Here is an 18,157-nt window from a genome sequence, read left to right on the forward strand (position 1 = left end):
AGGAATTGTATCCTACCACCCACAGACAATGGAAGTTCAATAGGCAATTAAGAATTAACGAAGACAAGAGAATCTAGGTCCCCCTCAACATCTAAATTTTACAATTTTCCGTGACCTAGGCTAAGTTACGGGAACTGAAAAAGACAAGTTTTTTTTTTTTTTTTTTTTTTTTGAGTTCTGTAATAGCAAAGAATATATGGTTATTTGCCCAGTTTTTAGGGATAACTCCAAACTTGTTTAGAGTTTTCTGCAGACCAGGATTAACATGGAAAAGGCAAAAACAATGAAAGCCTTTATTAAACTGGAGAGGAAAAAACCCCACTCCTTCCAAGTCTGGGCAGATGCCCTACATTAGATTAGGTTATGGTCTCAACACTAGGATAGTCTAAGCTCTGGAAACACAGCATTGGCTAGGCTAATCTAGGTTCACTAGGTAGTGCTAACGATGAAGAGTACTTAAGGTTAGGCTAAGGGATTTGGCAGACTTTCCACAAACACATATTTATATATACAGACAGTCCCCGGCTTACAACAGGTTTGGCTTGCGACGTTCCAAGGTTACAACGCTTTTCAATTATATTCATCAGAAATTATTTCCACGTTTACAACGCATGTTCCAGGGTTATGTCACTTATGACTTTGATCTGACAGAACAAATATGACTCCAAAAATGCAAAATAATCAATATTTGAAGGCTTTTATGTTGAAAAATGCAATAAAAATGCAGTTTACTTAGTTTTTACTACATCCAAAGCATTAAAAGTAAGGATTTCTTAGGATTTTTGACGATGGTCCGGCTTACAATGCGTCTCGAGAATGGAACCCCAGTCGTAAGCCGGGGACTGCATGTATACTCCCCCAGTTTGCAGTCACTCCCCAATTTCTGCCAGTGACTTCAAATTCTAACATAATGAAGTGTAGTTATGGTTAGATTAAGTTTTTTGCCAAAAAACCTAAACTAACATTAGCAACACTTCATCTTTAACAGCACATAGTAAATCTCGAGTAGCCTAGGCTTTGCTGTGAGGTTCCAGAGCAAGCACACGTATATACTTCTTTTTATGAATTGTACATGTTCACGCAGTTGGCAATTCATAGCAGTAATCTTCCTTAACACATCAAATCTAGCAACCTAATTTGCATTTCTTCAAAACTTTTCCCTATACTTTCAGTCTCTCGAGTGTTCACATAGGCAGGATGTATGTTCCACCTCTCACGAAGGATACGTCTTTCAAAAGTGTCCCTCAAGAAAGGTGGAACATACATCCTCCCTATATGTACTCATGAGAGAGACAGAGTTTCCAGCCCTGTCACTGGCTTATCAACAGCCAATCGGAGCGTCGTAAGGGACTAGCCTAGGCATCAGATGTATGGGTGATGTGAATCTACTATAGCTTGCCAATTCACTTAACATGGCAATCATTAACTGAGCCTACTACATAATTTGGTAAGAAAAGTATTAAGTATATATTTTTTTTATTTAGTAAATTGTTTGCTTGCAGTTTTTAATCTGTGAACTCCCTGAAATATGTATAATATAAACAACTTTTACTAGTCACATTTTTATGTATTTCCTGACTTACAAGTAAAAAGTTTTTACTTTTGAAAATAATTCTTGAAGGACAGGGTAATGCATCACTTCCAAAGTCCCTTTTCAATTCAATCTGTGAATACTAAAGTTAGTAGTTTGTACCTCACTTATCAGACTGCTAATGGATAGAAACTACTTTGTAAATAACCTGGTTTTATCACTGGTAACATGAAAATAGGAAAATTCTCACTATTGATTTTGAATTTAAGGCATCTAGGCCTTACTACTTGTTTAATTTTTTTTTAAGATATGTCTTATTAAAACAATGGCACTGCACTTTGATATCCAACTGGCCTAGTGTACATATTGTATATATTTTATAGAATCTGGTAAGGCAACCATTTACATGCCAAAGTGTCCAACTGGGAAAGGAAGCCAGCAGAGAAAGAAAAATAAGTAAAGAATAAACAAGGAAACCAATTGGAAAACTAAATACTGTAAACAGTGAAATGAGACCTAAGTCAGCTTATTAAAAAAAATTTAAACCTAGTTTGAAATTCTGTAGTCCCAATGATTAAGCTAATAATTGGGAGGACCATTCCATTATTTGCACATAACTAAAAGTCGGGGCACAATGCCCTAGGTTAGGTTAGGATAGGGTATATTAGTGTTTTTGGAAATTTTTATTCAAGTACATACTTATGACTAACTTGCCTATTCAATACAGCCTAATTTTGTAAGAAAAGTATAAGTTAAATTTTTGCTTTGTAAATTGTTTGCATATAACTTCAGTTTCATGTGTTTTTTTTCTTTTTTGTAAACATTTTCTGTAAACTTCCTTAAACAACTTTTACTAGTCACATTTTTTCATTATTTCCTGACTCTTACAACATAAAGTTTTTACTTTTGAAAGTAATTCTTGAAGGCCAGGGTAACACATCACTTCCAAAGTACTTTTTCAATTTGTGAAGACTAAAGTCAGTAGTTTGCACCTCACTTATCAAATTGCTAATGGATGCAAACTACTTTATAAATAACCTTGTTTGATCATTGTTAACATTACAATAGGAAAATTCTTCCTTTCAAAAATATTTAAGGTATAAATCTGACAACATGGTTGAGTTAGTCTCCTGTATTGATTTTTAATAGATATGATTAAAAAAACATTATTTTAAAAAGCTCTCATTTTCACATCTAGGCCTCATTACTTGTGTTTAACTTTTCATAAATGTGTCTTATTAAAACAATGGCACTGTACTTTGATATCCAGTAGGCCTATATTGTATATTGTTTATAGAATTTGGAAAGGCAAAATTCTACATGCCAAAGCTTCAAACTGGGAAAGGAAGGCAACAAAGAAAGGACAATAAGAAGTGAAGAATAAACTTTAAACTATATTACAAAGAGAACCAGTTGAAAAACCAAATACTGTAAACAGTGAAATGAGACCTACTACATGTGAGCTAGTTTGAAATTCTGCAGTACCAACGATTCAACTAATAATCAGAAGGACCATACCATAATGGCCATAGCTTGAAGTCAGGGCACAATGCCCTAGCATAGGTTACGGAAAATACATAACTCTATGAACACTAAAGGTAGTACGTAGTTGGCACTATACTTAACAGATTGCTAATGGATGCAAACTACTGTATAAATAATTCTGGTAATACAGCTGAATTAGACTCCTGTATTGATTTTTAATCTAAGATTTTTAAAAAAGACAGTTATTAGTACTTTTTAAAAGGTCACATTTTCAAATCTAGGGCACATTACTTGTGTTTAATTTTTCATCAATGTGTCCTATATTGTATATTGTTTATAGAATCTGGAAAGGCAAAATTCTACATGCCAAAGCTGTAACTGGGAAATGAAAGCAGCAGAGAAAGGACAATAAGAATTAAACAATAAACTAGAAACTATATTGCAAAGAAAAACCAATTGGAAAACCAAATACAGGCAGTCCCTGGGTTACGACAGGTTCGGGTTACGACGTTTCGAGGTTAAGGCATTTCTCAATTATATTCATCAGACATTATTTCCAGGGTTACGATGCATGTTCCAGGGTTACAACGCCTACAACGCTCATCTGGCTGATGAAATATGACACCAAAAATGCAAAATAATCAATATTTGAAGGTTTTTTTTATGGAAAATGCAATAAGAAAGCAGTTTACATAGTTTTCAATGCACCCAAAGCATTAAAAGTAAGGTTTTCTTAGGAATTTTTACGATGTTCCGGCTTACGACGCGTCTCAAGAACGGAACCCCCGTCGTAACCCGGGGACTGCTTGTACAGTGGAACCTTGACATACGAAAGATGATATTGTTATGATACAATAAAGTTTCATACATACTTACCTGGCAGATATATACTTAGCTATCGACTCCGTCGTCCCCGACAGAAATTCAAATTTCGCAGCACTCGCTACAGGTAGGTCAGGTGATCTACCGCCCCGCTCTGGGTGGCAGGACTAGGAACCATTCCCGTTTTCTAATCAGATTTTCTCTTCCACCTGTCTCCTGCGGGGAGGCTGGGTGGGTCCTCAATCGTATATATCTGCCAGGTAAGTATGTATGAAACTTTATTGTATCATAACAATATCATTTTCATACATTCAACTTACCTGTCAGATATATACTTAGCTGATTGACACCCTTTGGTGGAGGGCAAGAGACAGCTAACTACTGAATAGACAGGTAAACAACATATGTTGTAGGTATTTATAGACCTTGGTTTTCTAAGATTGCCAAGAGCCATCCCCGGACTCTTAGCAAACAACCAAAAACTCTATAACCACACACACGAAAGTACAAAAAAAAAAAAAATTTTGTACCCCTCTAAAAGTCAGTTACCACTCGATCTCCTAGTGAAGAGAAGTGAAGGCCGCCTGTGCGACATCTGACACTTCCATGCACAGGAAAACCAAGAACGCATCCGACAAGAGGGTTACGTACACTTATTTAAGGATCGGTGCTCGCTCCAGTACCCAGAACCGTCTGTGCTGACACAAACAGACCTAGAGAATAACATTTCTCATACGTAACGAGCACATCCTTTCAGTAATGAGATGCAAACATTGAGTTGCATCTCCAATAAGTTGCATCCAAAATATTCTTGAGAGACATATTTCTTTGGAACGCAATAGACGTCGCGATTGCCCTTACTTCATGAGCTCTTACTCTTAATAGTTTAAAAGAGTCATCTGAGCAGTTCTTATGAGCCTCGGTAATCACACTTCTTACAAAGAAGGCTAAGGCATTCTTAGACATAGGTCTTTTGGGGTCCTTTACTGAGCACCATAGACCGTGTTGCGAACCCCCCAGCTGTTTCTTTCTGTCCAGATAGAATTTAAGTGCTCTGACTGGGCAGAGGGATCTCTCTGCCTCTCTGCCTACCAGACTAGTCAGGCCTTTTACCTCGAAGCTCCTGGGCCAGGGATTCAAGGGATTCTCATTCTTAGCAAGAAAGAGAGTCTGGAATGAACAATGGGTTCTATTGATTTTGATGTTTCGAAGGAACGAATAAGATCGTGTAAATCCTTATCGTTTGTCAAATCTAATCCTCTGTTCCTGAATACTGCCGAAAGCATGCTCCTGTACCCCTTAATAGTCGGTACAGAGAGATGCGATTCTTCCTTCAGGAAAAGAAGGAAATCCGCAATTTCGGTCACAGAGGTATTGGAGGAGGACAGCTTCTTCGACCTACACCAACTTCTGAACATCTCCCACTTCGATTGGTACACTCGCAAAGTAGATGATCTGCGGGCTCTGGCAATTGCGCTTGCCGCCTTGCGAGAAAATCCTCTTGCTCTGACAAGTCTTTCGATAGTTGAAAGGCAGTCAGAGCAAGAGCGGGTAGGTTTTGATGGTACCTCTCGAAGTGGGGTTGTTTGAGCAGATCTATCCTGTTTGGAAGAGATCTGGGGAAGTCCACTGTCCACTCCATTACCTCTGTGAACCAAATTCGGGATGGCCAATATGGGGCTATCAGAGTCATTCTTGTCCCCTTCGAGGCCATGAACTTTCTGACTACTTCCCCCAGTATCTTGAATGGGGGAAAAGCGTACACGTTCAGGAGCAAGGCGTCTATTGCATAAGCCCTGGGATCTTCTACTAGAGCGCAAAATGTGTCTATCCTTTTGGAGAGGAACGTGGCGAACAAATCTATTTGAGGCTTCCCCCAAAGAGACCAAAGGCTCTGACAGATCTTCTGGATGGAGGGTCCATTCTGTTGGAAGGACTTGGAAACCTCGCTGCTCAGTCTGTCCGCTCTCACGTTCCTCTCCCCTTGGACAAACCTTGTTAGGAGAATTACATTCTTTTGATTTGCCCAAATCAGCAGATCTCTTGCCAGTTCGTATAGGGCGAGAGAGTGAGTTCCTCCTTGTTTTTTCACATAAGCCAGAGTGGTGATATTGTCGGAGTTTATCTGCACTACTTCGTCTCTGACTATGTGTTCGAAGCTCTTTAGCGCTAGGTGAATTGCTAAGAGCTCCTTGCAATTTGTGTGCCATGACACCTGCTCTTCTGACCAGGTGCCTGACACTTCTTTGGATCCTAAGGTTGCGCCCCAACCTGTCTCCGACGCGTCTGAGAACAATATCAGGTTTGGGTTCCGTACTTCCAGGGACACTCCTTTGTTCTCTTCTAAAGGGGTTAACCACCACCTTAATTGATTCTTTACTTCTGTTGAGATTGGAAAAGTATCTGAGAGCTGTCCTGTCTTCCAATTCCAACTCCTTCTCAGGAAGAACTGAAGCGGACAGAGATGCAGTCTTCCTAGAGGAAAGAACTGTTCGAGCGAGGAAAGGGTCCCCAGAAGGCTCAACCATTCCCTCGCTGAACTGCGCTCCTTCCCTAAGAAGCTGGATACTGTGGTGCAACCTTTCTTTATTCTCTCTTGAGAAGGAAATACTTGAAAACCCCGAGAATCCATCTGAATCCCCAGATAAACCATGTTCTGGCTGGGGACCATCTGAGATTTCTCGAGGTTTACGATCAATCCTAATGACTTCGTCAGTTCCAAAGTCGTTGAAAGATCCTCCAAACACTGCTTTTGAGACCTGGCCCTGATGAGCCAGTCGTCCAGGTATAGGGAGATGTTTATCCCTTTCAAATGAAGGTGTCTTGACACATTTTTCATCAAGTCTGTGAAGACTTGGGGAGCCGTGGACAGGTCGAAACACAAGGGCCCTGAACTGATAGATCCTTCCCTCCAACATGAAACGAAGGTACTTCCTCGACGAATGATGAATCGGGATGTGGAAATATACATCTTGAAGGTCTAGGGACGCCATCCAATCTCCTTGACGGAGTGCTGCAAGGACTGAAGCAGACGTTTCCATGCTGAACTTTTGTTTTTCTACGAATCTGTTCAGCGCACTTACATCCAGTACTGGTCTCCATCCCCCCGAAGCTTTCGTTACTAGAAACAAGCGATTGTAAAACCCCGGGGAGCTGTGATCCAGTACCAGCTCGATTGCTCTTTTGTCCCACATCTGCTCTACCATTTGACGAAGAGTATCCATCAGTACAGGGTCCCTGTATCTGACGGACAGTTCCCTCGGTGTTGTTGTCAGGGGAGGGCTGTCCTTGAATGGGATATAATAACCCTTCTTGATGATCGACATCGACCAAGAGTCAGTTCCTATGTTTGCCCAGGCTCCCGCAAAGACTTGCAACCTGGCTCCTACAGGTGTTTGGAGAATCGTTTCTTCATTTTCCCTTCTTAAAGGGACGGATGGAAGATCTTCCCCTTTTTTCTGTTGTCTTCCTTCTGGTGATCGATCTAGCCGGAGGGCCTCCTCGAAAGGGCTGCTGCTGAGCTGGACGAGCCCCTTTCTTTTCCTCACTGGCTACAGGTCTATTCTTCCTTGAAGACTGCCTAAGGAGATCTTGAGTGGCCTTCTCAGTTAGTGAATGTGCAATGTCTCTCACCAACTGAGAAGGGAATAAATGTTCTGAGAGAGGAGCGAACAACAAAGCGGACCTCTGCGAAGGAGAGACGGCCTTAGTGAAGTAAGCACTATAAACCGCCCTCTTCTTTAGAGGGAGCAGACTTCCGCTGATCCATCTTGAACAGCCTTATCAATGCATGTCAAGATACTATGCAAGGCTTCGGGGTTTAGATGTTCCGTTTCCTGGAACTTCTTAGCCAAAACCCCAAGGGACCAATCCAGGAAGTTAAATACTTCTAAGGTGTGGAAAAGTCCCTTGAGGAGATGGCCCATCTCCGAAAGACCCCATGTTGCTCTGGCCGAGTTCAAGGAGTGTCTCCTCGAGGAGTCTACAAGACTCGAGAAGTCTGATTCGGCCGAAATGGGCAGAGACAATCCCATATTCTCTCCCGTTTCATACCATATGCTATGCCTCTTCTACCCGTTAGTTTGGCAGGAGGCATACAAAATACTGTCCTTCCTAACTCCTTTTTCGTCTTGATCCAGGAGTCAAGCGATTGTAGGGCCCTCTTCATGGATATGGCCGGTTTCATTTTCAGGAAGGAGGAAGACTTGTGCGCTTTCGTGCTCGAAAAGAGCGAGCGTGGAGAAGGAGGAGCAGCTGGAGTCAACGAATCTCCATACTCTTCTAAAAGGAGAGAAGAAAGAACTTTATAATTCGAAAGCCCTTCTTTATTAGTAATCTCGTCTTCCGAAATGTCCTCTAAGTTAAGAGGCTCGGAAGGAGAAGGCTCCCTTCTTTCGTCTGTCTCCTCCCTTGATTTCTTCCTCTCCGAAGAAGAAGCACTTCTAACAGGAGAGGGACTAAGAGTTATTCTCTCTCTACGCCTATCCTTAGGAGAGTCATGAATAGTTTTAGCTTGGCGCCTGGAGGACTCCTGGCGGTTGTCAGGCTCTTCTTGTAGAGAATGCGCCTGGCGCTTAGCAGGAGTATCTTGCTCAGAATATTCCTGGCGCCTGGGAGGAGTATCGTGCTCGGAATACTCCTGGCGCCTGGCAGGCGCATCGCGTTCCGAATACTCCTGGCGCTTGGGAGGCGCATCGCGCTCCGAATACTCCTGGATCCTGGCAGGCGTATCGTGCTCCGAATACAGTGGACCCCCTCGTATTCGCGTTCTCCGGATTCGCGGACTCACACATTCGCGGATTTCTCTCGGGAACGTTTCCCTGCATTATTTGCGGAAAATTCGCGCATTCGCGGTATTTTTTCTATGAGAAATCCACAATTCCTGGTTTTTTATGACCAATTTCTCATAAAATGCACTTTTTTGTGATAAAACTATTAAAAAACCAAGTATGAAATTTTTAGTCTTTTTCTTAAGTTTTAACTAACAAAATAGGCTGTTTTTAGCTCTTTTACAGGGGTTCCAAACATTCACGGATTCTAACTATTCACGGGGGGGTCTGGTACGCATCCCCCGCGAATACGGGGGGAACACTGTACTCCTGGCTCCTGGTAGGCGCATTTCGCTTGGCAGGCGCATTGCGCCTAGCAGGCGCTTCGCTCCTATCAGGCGCTTCCTCTCCTCTAGTTGGATCTCGGCGCTTGGTTGGCGTTCTAGGTCTCGAACGATCTAAAGAAAAATAGAAAAATCAGGCTCTTTGCGCCTGAAAGACTCCTCTCTTCCCGTGAATACTTCGAAGTCAACTTCACTATCAGGTGTTCTCTGGCGCCTACTTGGCGCCTGGCTTCTGGCTGGCGCCAGGCGCTTGGCAGGAGTTACTTCCTTTTCAACTTCTTGCCTGTGTAATGCTGCTCTCCCCCCAGAGATGGCCACCTGTGCGACAACTCCCCTGGCAGGCTCGTTGCGCCTGACAGGAGATCGGTATCTGGATCTTTTTACAGGAAGCCTATCGTCCTTCCTACGAGTAGGCTCCTTGGAAAGTACTCCTACCAAAGACGCTAGTTGCTCCTGCATATTTAACAAAATCTTCCTGGTAGAGGGACTCCTCCTCATTCGAAGCAGGAGAGGGAGATCTGGAAGGCGCTCGAGGCTCCCTTACCGTCCATGGATCTAACTCCTTCCTAGCCTTCTTTACTACCGAAGGCGCATCTTCTTCAGAGAAGCGCTCGGGGCTAGAGTTGAATTCAGGCTCTTTCCAATTCCTCTTCAGCGGACAGGAAAGCTTCGACTCCTTCCATCCTCTTTTCGGAGAAGGCGAACCTGAAGACGAAAAGCACTCTCGTAGGACGCTTTTCCTATAGCGGTCCCTGGCAGTCTGAGACGTAACAGATTCTGCCGAAGGGACGCCTGATCGTTGGGGATTCTCCACGACCTCCGTAAGGCTTTCGACTTTCCTTCTCCTCTGGGCCAGGGAGCTTGGAAGCGGTCTAGACCTGGGAGCGTCGCAGAGACGACCAGACGCCCCCCACCACCACACTGGGGACACTTATATCACTCGAAAAATCACATTCACTTTGCTTACCTTCCAATGCTGCCCTTTTTTCCTGCATTTTTTGAAGGACGCTCTGAGTTCCGCAATTTCCGAAGCAGAATCAGAGGGGTTAGCAACCTGTGATCGGGATGATACAGAATGAGAATAATTATAAGAAGAAGAAGCTACAGAACTAGATAGAAGTTCACGAGATCTAGATTTACTGCATCTTTTGTAAACCGCCTTCCTCTCTCTATCTTTCTCTAACTTCTTCAAGTAAGAAGTTAAAATTCTTCCATTCTTGAGCACTCAGTCTTTCGCACTCGTTACATGTGTTCTCAATCGAACACTCAACTACTCTACATCCACGGCATGCAGTGTGAGGATCTACCGAAGCCTTCGGAATCCTCACCTTACAGCCCTCATTCACGCACACTCTGAAACTAACACTAGAGTCAGACATATTCAAGAAAAATCCAAAGCCAAGTCCAAAAACAATTACCATGATAGCGAATGCCAAACAACGATCCAAGTACGTCACCAAAAATCAGTCGAAAGATGATCAAAAGCGTTTGAAAAAAAGAATTCCAGTCAGGAGGTAGTAACAACAATGTTTGACACCACTGGCGACAGAGAAAATCTGATTAGAAAACGGGAATGGTTCCTAGTCCTGCCACCCAGAGCGGGGCGGTAGATCACCTGACCTACCTGTAGCGAAATTTGAATTTCTGTCGGGGAGGCGACGAGTCGATAGCTAAGTATATATCAGACAGGTAAGTTGAATGTATGAAATCACTACTTATGAAAAATCATGAAAAATCCGAGTTACGAAAGCAAAGACGAAGATTTTTTGCTTCTGTATACAAAAATAATTCAGGCTCTGAAAGGGCGTACTGTAAAGTCCAAGATTCGCCCGGACCGCTGAGAACAATTTTAAAACTTGCGTGCCGCCACTGAGTATAGACTGCCACATCCTCCCGGTCCCCATCGGCATGGGGAGGCGGCCAGCTCGGACATGAAAGCGGCCGAAGCCTTTATTAAGACATTCGATGAGATGACGATCAAGGAAGGCTACAGTTCTCAGCAAGTCTTCAACTGTGATGAGACTGGCCTTTTTTGGAAAAAAATGCCTCATTGGACGTACATCACGGAGGAAGAGAAGAAGCTACCCGGGCATAAGCCTATGAAAGACAGGCTTACGCTCACACTTTGTTCCAACGCCAGTGAGGAATGTAAGGTCAAGCCCCTACTTGTCTATCATTCCGAGACTCCTCGAGCCTTCAAGGCCCACAAAGTGCTAAAGGAGAAGCTTCCAGTGATGTGGAGGGCTAATGTGAAAGCCTGGGTAACGAGACTTTTGTTCACCAAGTGGGTAAATCTGTGTTTTGGCCCGACAGTGAAGAAATTCTTGGAAGAGAAGTGCCTCCCTCTGAAATGTCTGCTGTTGTTGGACAATGCCCCTGCTCACCCTCCTGGCCTCGAAGAAGATATCCTAGCGGAGTATTCTTTCATCAAGGTTCTTTATCTTCTGCCTAACACCACCCCCTCTCCTCCAGCCCATGGACCAGCAAGTGATATCAAACTTCAAGAAGCTGTATACAAAACATCTTTTCAAGAGATGTTTCGACATCACTGATACCACAAACCTCACCTGTGTGATTTTGGAAACCTTGGATGAATTTTGGAAGGAGCATTTCGATGTGTGATATGCATCCGACTCATCGATCAAGCTTGGCAGGAGGTTTCGAGGCGAACCTTAAATTCTTCGTGGAGGAAACTCTGGCCTGATGCCGTATCCGCCTGAGACTTCGAGGGATTCAATGTGGGCGAAGCTGATGCAGATCAGAAACAGTTGACGATCCTGAAACGGTTTCGCAACCAGATCTTGACGAAATCATTGCACCCCTGCAAGTCCACGGGACTAGCCGTCGATGAGGAGGACATCAATGACCTTCTCGAGGAGCACCAAGAGGAGCTTACGACGGATGACCTGAAGGAGTTGGAGGCCATGCAACATAACATTGTTCAAGAAGAGTTCTTAAACAGTGGTGAGGAGGAGGAAGAGGAGGAGGAGGACCCTTGATGACAACGGCAGAAAATTAAGGAGCTCTAGCTACATTTCATAAAGTGCAATCATTTATAGAAAAGAGACACCCCGAAAAGGCTTACACAGGTCGTATGCTTGCACAGTCCGATGACGTTTGCCCGAGTCGTTTCAGGAACACTTTGAAAAGCAGGCAGAAGCAGTCTTCCTTGGATAGTTATTTTTTAAAGAGGCCTTTAGTAGTACAGTGTTCCCCCCGTATTCGCGGGGATGCGTACCAGACCCCCCCCGTGAATAGTTAGAATCCGCGAATGTTTGGAACCCTATAAAAGCGCTAATAACAGCCTATTTCGTTAGTTAAAACTTAAGAAAAACCACTAAAAATTTTTATACTAGGTTTTTTTTAATAGTTTTATCACAAAAAGTGCATTTTATGATTAAATTGATCACAAAAACCAGGAATTTGTGGATATTTCTCATAGAAAAATACCGCGAATGCGCAAATTTTCCGCGAATAATGCGGGGAAACGTTCCCGAGAGAAATCCGTGAATGTGTGAGTCCGCAAATCCGGAGAACGCGAATACGGGGGGTCCACTGTAGTAAGCAAACAGGAAGATCCAAGTGATACAAAAAAAACAGAAAGTTGAAAGTGGTGAAGAAATTGAAATTTTGTAAAAAACGTAAAGCATAAACAAGTAAAAAAAAAAAATGTAAAAATCAGAAAGAAAAAGAAAAAAAAAATTAATTTTAAGTTTTTGTAAAGTTAAGTGTTGATGTTTTCTGCCATTTTTTAATGTGTTTCGTAAAGTTTAGTGTTAATGTTTTCTGCCATTTTTTAATGTGTTTCATAAAGTTAAGTGTTCATGCTTTCTGCCATTTGTCCTCCTCCTCTGTCGCCACTTTTGGAGATCGCCTAACTCGAAAGGTAAGGTTCCACATTTTACTACATATGTACGTACAGTATTTCTTGTACCATATACACTAATACACCTTATATACAGGTACAGTAAAGGTTATGTTAGGTATTGAATGGTCCAAATTGTTGTCTTTCATTGTTTATTGGTCAATTTAGCTTTATTATAAAATTTACTGTGGTGTTTTTGTAGGGCTTGGAACGAATTAGGCAATTTACATGTAAAAACGTAGTTCGAGATACGAAAAAATCAGGTTACGAAGGCCGCTTCGGAACAGATTAATTTCGTATCCTGAGGCACCACTGTACTGTAAACAGTGAAATGAAACCTATATGTAAGCTAGTTTGAAATTCTGCAGTACTAATGATTCAGCTAATAATTAGAAAACAATACCCTAATTTGTGGTCATAACTGAAGTCAGGGTATGGTGTCCTAGGTTAGGTTAAGGGAAGGTTAGGATAGGATATACTGCCCAACCAGCAGTCACTCCCAAGTTCCTGAATGTGTCATGAAACTTTGATATATTTCTCAGTAAGCAAGCATATGTATGTACATGTATACATATTTCTAAATGTAAACTGTACATAGCCATGCAATTTGAAATTCATAGCTGTAATCTTTTTTTTAACACATTAACCAAGCAAGCCAATTAGTATTTTGTCAAAACTGGATCACTTGCACTTTCTTAGTTTTTAATTAAATCTTCTTCTGTGTATGTCAAATGCCATTGAAACCCAAGGCCCACTAAACAAATTACAATGTTTTTTATTACAGAACTTCAGAAACCCACTATGCTATTTTTTGATACCCTGTAACTTAGCCAAATGCACTATGAAAGTAAGATGTAGATGTTAAATGAGCAGTGAACAATATATTTTTAAAATTAGGAAAACATACATCAAAGTTATGCCTAGCTTCTCTTTTGTCATCTGTTTATTCTTAATAGCCTATCGAACTTTCACTTTGTCAGGGCTTTGGTTAGGACTCTATTTTAGCCATAGGTTTAGACTAATTTTCCTATTCACTTAACAAGGCATTCATTAGCCAAGCCTACTAGCTAATTCTGCAATAAAAACATTAGTCTGAATTAAAATTTTGATTAGTGCATTGCTTGCACAAGACCCCTTATGCATAAAGATTTTGAGTAACAACCCTTTACTGGTTGCAGTTTTTATCTCATGAATCTTCCGACCTAAAAGTCTGAACATGGTTTGATAATAATTTTCCTATGAGAGTGTAATACATCACTTTCAAAGTCCTATTTCAATCTGTAAAATCTTAAGTTATTAGTTTTCACCTCACATCAGATTGCAAATGAATGCAAACTACTGTATAATTAACCTGGTTTTATCATTGTTAACATGAATTTGTTAACATGAATTGATTTTGAATATTAGATTTTCAAAAAGATTGTTCTTTATTCTGGAAGATTTAAAAGGCATTAATTTCACATGTAGACCTAATTAATTGTGTTTAAGATTTTTATAAATGTTGTCTTGCAGCACTGGCACTGTACTTTTATATCTGATTGGCCTATGTATTGCATATACTTTTTACAGAATCTGGAATGGCAAAGTGCTGCAAAACCCCTGATAGGGAAAACAACCCAACAGATAAATGAAAATAGGAAGTAATATATACAATACATGAGAATAAAATACATAGGAAAATATTGAAACAAAACAAACAATGAAATTAAACCCAAGCAAGCTTGCTAAAATTTAAAAAAAATTAAAAAATGCAGCAATTTTGAAATTCTAGTTCCAACGATTCAGCTACTGTATGTAATTAGAAGGGCCATGCCAAATTTTGTCATAACTGGAACAAAACTTACAGATAACTGCGTGATACTGAATCTTATAGTATTAGAAAATGCAAGGCTGTTGGAATTAACTGAATATCTACTGTTCTACATAATGGTGCACAGTATAGGATGGGAATATTTTATAGGAGAAAAACAAAAGCGTTGTAAAACATCCAAAATTACCTAATTAAACAACAGTGCCAAATAAATATTTAGGTCTGTGATAAGAAATAAAAATAGTTCAAGGCTTTGCCCAGCAACTTAAAAAGGAAACTGGGAAGCAATATTCGGAAAATTGAAGAATAAAAGAATTCAAACATTTCCCTAGGATACACAAGTATCTTAAAAAATTATTTTAAGCAATTGATGAGAGTTAGACTATATTTTTACAAAAATGAATTTCAGTCAGGAAAAACACAAATTGTCAGAGTTGCAATTAGTATAAGAAGCAATGTTAACAAAAAGATATGAAGGGGGGGAAGATCCAGTTTTCTAGATCTAATATAATAAGCGTACCCTGAGTTTTACCTAATTTAACTAAAACTCCTATGTGATTCAGCAACAAGAGATCTACAATCAGGAAATGGGACTGGTATAAACTAGAGCAGCATCATCGCAGTAGCGACGGTCTTGTGTTCATTTACTAAAATTATATATGTTTATACAGCATATTTGGCCAAAACATTACTATGAGAAACACTAGTGATTACCATTCGAAATTTTAGTTAATTATCCAAATGCATCTAGATTGTCACATTTTCCCATTGTTTCAAACAGCATTTATGAGTAATAAGTTACAGAGCGCTCAAACTTAAAAGATTAAAAGTAATAATAGAAAAACTTCACCAATCTTTTCAAGATTTTAACCATATATTCATCTCGTTTAGCCACAGCTACTGGTCAAATATTCAGGCATAAATAAATAAATTTTTAAATATTTTTACACAGTTCTTGAATTCTGAAAAAGTTTTTGTCTGTTGGCCTGCCAAGTCCATGAAGAACGTAAAATTTACAAGGGACTTTTTGAGCGGTAATTAATATAACCCATTTGTTCTAGTTTTTTAGAGTAGTACAGTGTTACCTCGACATACGAAAGGCCTCAACATATAAAAAATGATATTGTTATGTTACAATAAAGTTTCATACATACTTACCTGGCAGATATATACATAGCTAAGACTCCGTCGTCCCCGACAGATCAAATTTCGCGCCACTCGCTACAGGTAGGTCAGGTGATCTACCGGCCTGCCCTGGGCAGGCAGGACTAGGAACCATCCCCGTTTTCTATCATAATTTTCTCGTCCTTCCACCTGTCTCCGGCGGGAGGCTGGGTGTGGGCCTTTAATTGTATATACTCTGCCAGGTAAGTATGTATGAAACTTTATTGTAACATAACAATATCATTTTCATACAATCAACTTACCTGTCAGATATATACATAGCTGATTGGCACCCTTCGGTGGAGGGTAAGAGACAGCTACTATATGGAATAGACAGGTAAACAACATATGTTGTAGGATATAATAAAACCTTGGTTCCTACCTGATAGGTGGTAGACTTCGTGGGTGTTTGCAGTAGTCTGCAGCACCTCAAGAAAACTTTTAGCGAGATATATGATCTATGGCCAAGAGTTCTTGTGGGTCTGCCGATGGGGTCTTACCCGCTTACTCGGCAGAGCCTAAAAGGACTTTGTCGATGGGTTGCTGATCCACTTATATGACAATACACCTTATGAAGGAGCACACAACCAATCCGACCACCTGATCCTAACCATATTGTTAGAACTAAGGATTGTTCCGAGTTATCCCGAACTCGCCACAACAACCGTCCAACCCAAAACCACTACGCACACATACATAATTTTCAAAAAAAAAATTATTATCTCATCTAATTGGATATGACAAGATTCTCTTACTGAACAACATAGACGGCCGCCGTGCTAGCCCAAGTCCTCCATTGTTCGAAAGAGACTCCCGACCATATCCAAAAAGAAGAAAAGTATATACATTTAAGGATTGGTGTCGGCTCCCGTACCCAGAATCGTATCCGCCGATACGAAAGGACCTAGAAGAAAAAACACTTCTCATAGTTCACACGAACGTCTTTCAAGTAATGAGATGGCAAATACTGAGTTGCATCTCCAAAATGTCGTATCTATGATGTTTTTAAGCGACATATTCTTATGAAACGAGAGAGACGTCGCTACAGCTGCTCACTTCATGAGCTTTTACTTCTCTAACACATTGTAACTGTTCGTCAGGACAGGCCTTATGAGCGTCTGTAATGACGTTTCTTACAAAGAATTGCCAGCGCATTCTTGGACATCAGTCTTGTGGGTCTTTTTTTTTACCGCGCACCAAAGACCTTGTCTAGAGCCTCCCATCTGATGCTTTCTCTGGAAGGTAGAACTTCAGAGCTCTAACAGGGCATAGAGACCTCTCTGCTTCTCTGCCTACGGAGACTCGACATGCCTTGACTTCGAATGACTTAGGCCAGGGATTCGTGGGATTCTCGTTTTTCGCTAAAAAACAGGGGTCTTAAACGAGCAAATCGCTGAGTCTCCCTTGAATCCTACTTTATCCTGCAGAGCATGTAATTCACTAATTCTCTTTGCCGTAGCTAAAGATAATAAGGTAATAGGCATTTTCTGGTTATGTCTCTAAAACGTGCCAGATGAGGAGGTTCGAAATCTTTTCCGATGACAGATACTTAGGACTACGTCTAGGTTCCAGTTCGGAGGGTACTGGTTCCTTAGACTTTGAAGTCTCAAAAGACCTTATGAGATCGTGGAGAATCTTTATTATCTGCCAGATCTAATCCTCTGTTCCTGAATACAAGCCGAGAGCATACTTCGTATCCCTTTATTGTGGATACGGCTAGATGAGATTTTTCTCTCAGGAATAGCAGGAAAATCAAGCAATTTCCGCTATAGAGGTAGTGGAGGAGGACAACTTCTTGGATCTACACCACCTTCTAAAATACCTCCCACTTTGATTGGTATACTTTCGTAGTGGAGGTTCTGTGTGCTCTCGCGATCGCGCTTGCCACTTCGCGAGAAAAGCCTCTCGCTCTGACAAGTCTTTCGATAGTTCGAAGGCAGTCAGAGCGAGAGCGGGGAGGTTTTGATTTTTTTTGGGGGGGGTGGTACCTCTTGAAGTGTGGTTGTCTGAGAAGATCCGTCCTTCTTGTAGGGATTCTTGGAAAGTCTACGATCCACTCTACCACCTCCACCCCCCCCCCCCCCCCCCCCCCGTGAACCATTCCTGGGCCGGCCAAAAGGGGGCTATTAACGTCATTCCTCGTCTCCTTTGACGCCACAAACTTTTTTCATTACTAACCCCAGGATTTTGAATGGGGGAAAAGCATATACGTCTACTCGAGACCAATTTAGCAGGAACGGCGTCTATCATAAGTGCTCTTGGATCTTCCACGACCGAGCAAAAAACTGGGAGTCCTTTTGAAATGAATGTTGCGAAGAGATCCACATGAGGAGTCCCCACAGAGACCAGAGATCGAGGACACACTTC

The 18,157-nt window shown here is 41.3% G+C and overlaps 1 protein-coding gene and 1 long non-coding RNA gene across 2 annotated transcripts in view; one reads left to right on the top strand and one right to left on the bottom strand.

Moving 5' to 3' along the window:
- The window catches only part of LOC135216987 (uncharacterized), a 183,210-nt gene that overhangs the window by 114,442 nt on the left and 50,611 nt on the right, over window positions 1-18,157 (top strand). The window lies entirely within an intron of this gene.
- Window positions 1-18,157, bottom strand: part of LOC135217284 (zinc finger protein Xfin-like) — a 113,498-nt gene that overhangs the window by 68,686 nt on the left and 26,655 nt on the right. The gene's annotated exons all lie outside the window — the stretch shown is intronic.

This window comes from Macrobrachium nipponense, chromosome 7 (genome assembly GCF_015104395.2).
Source record: "Macrobrachium nipponense isolate FS-2020 chromosome 7, ASM1510439v2, whole genome shotgun sequence".
Taxonomy (NCBI): domain Eukaryota; kingdom Metazoa; phylum Arthropoda; class Malacostraca; order Decapoda; family Palaemonidae; genus Macrobrachium; species Macrobrachium nipponense.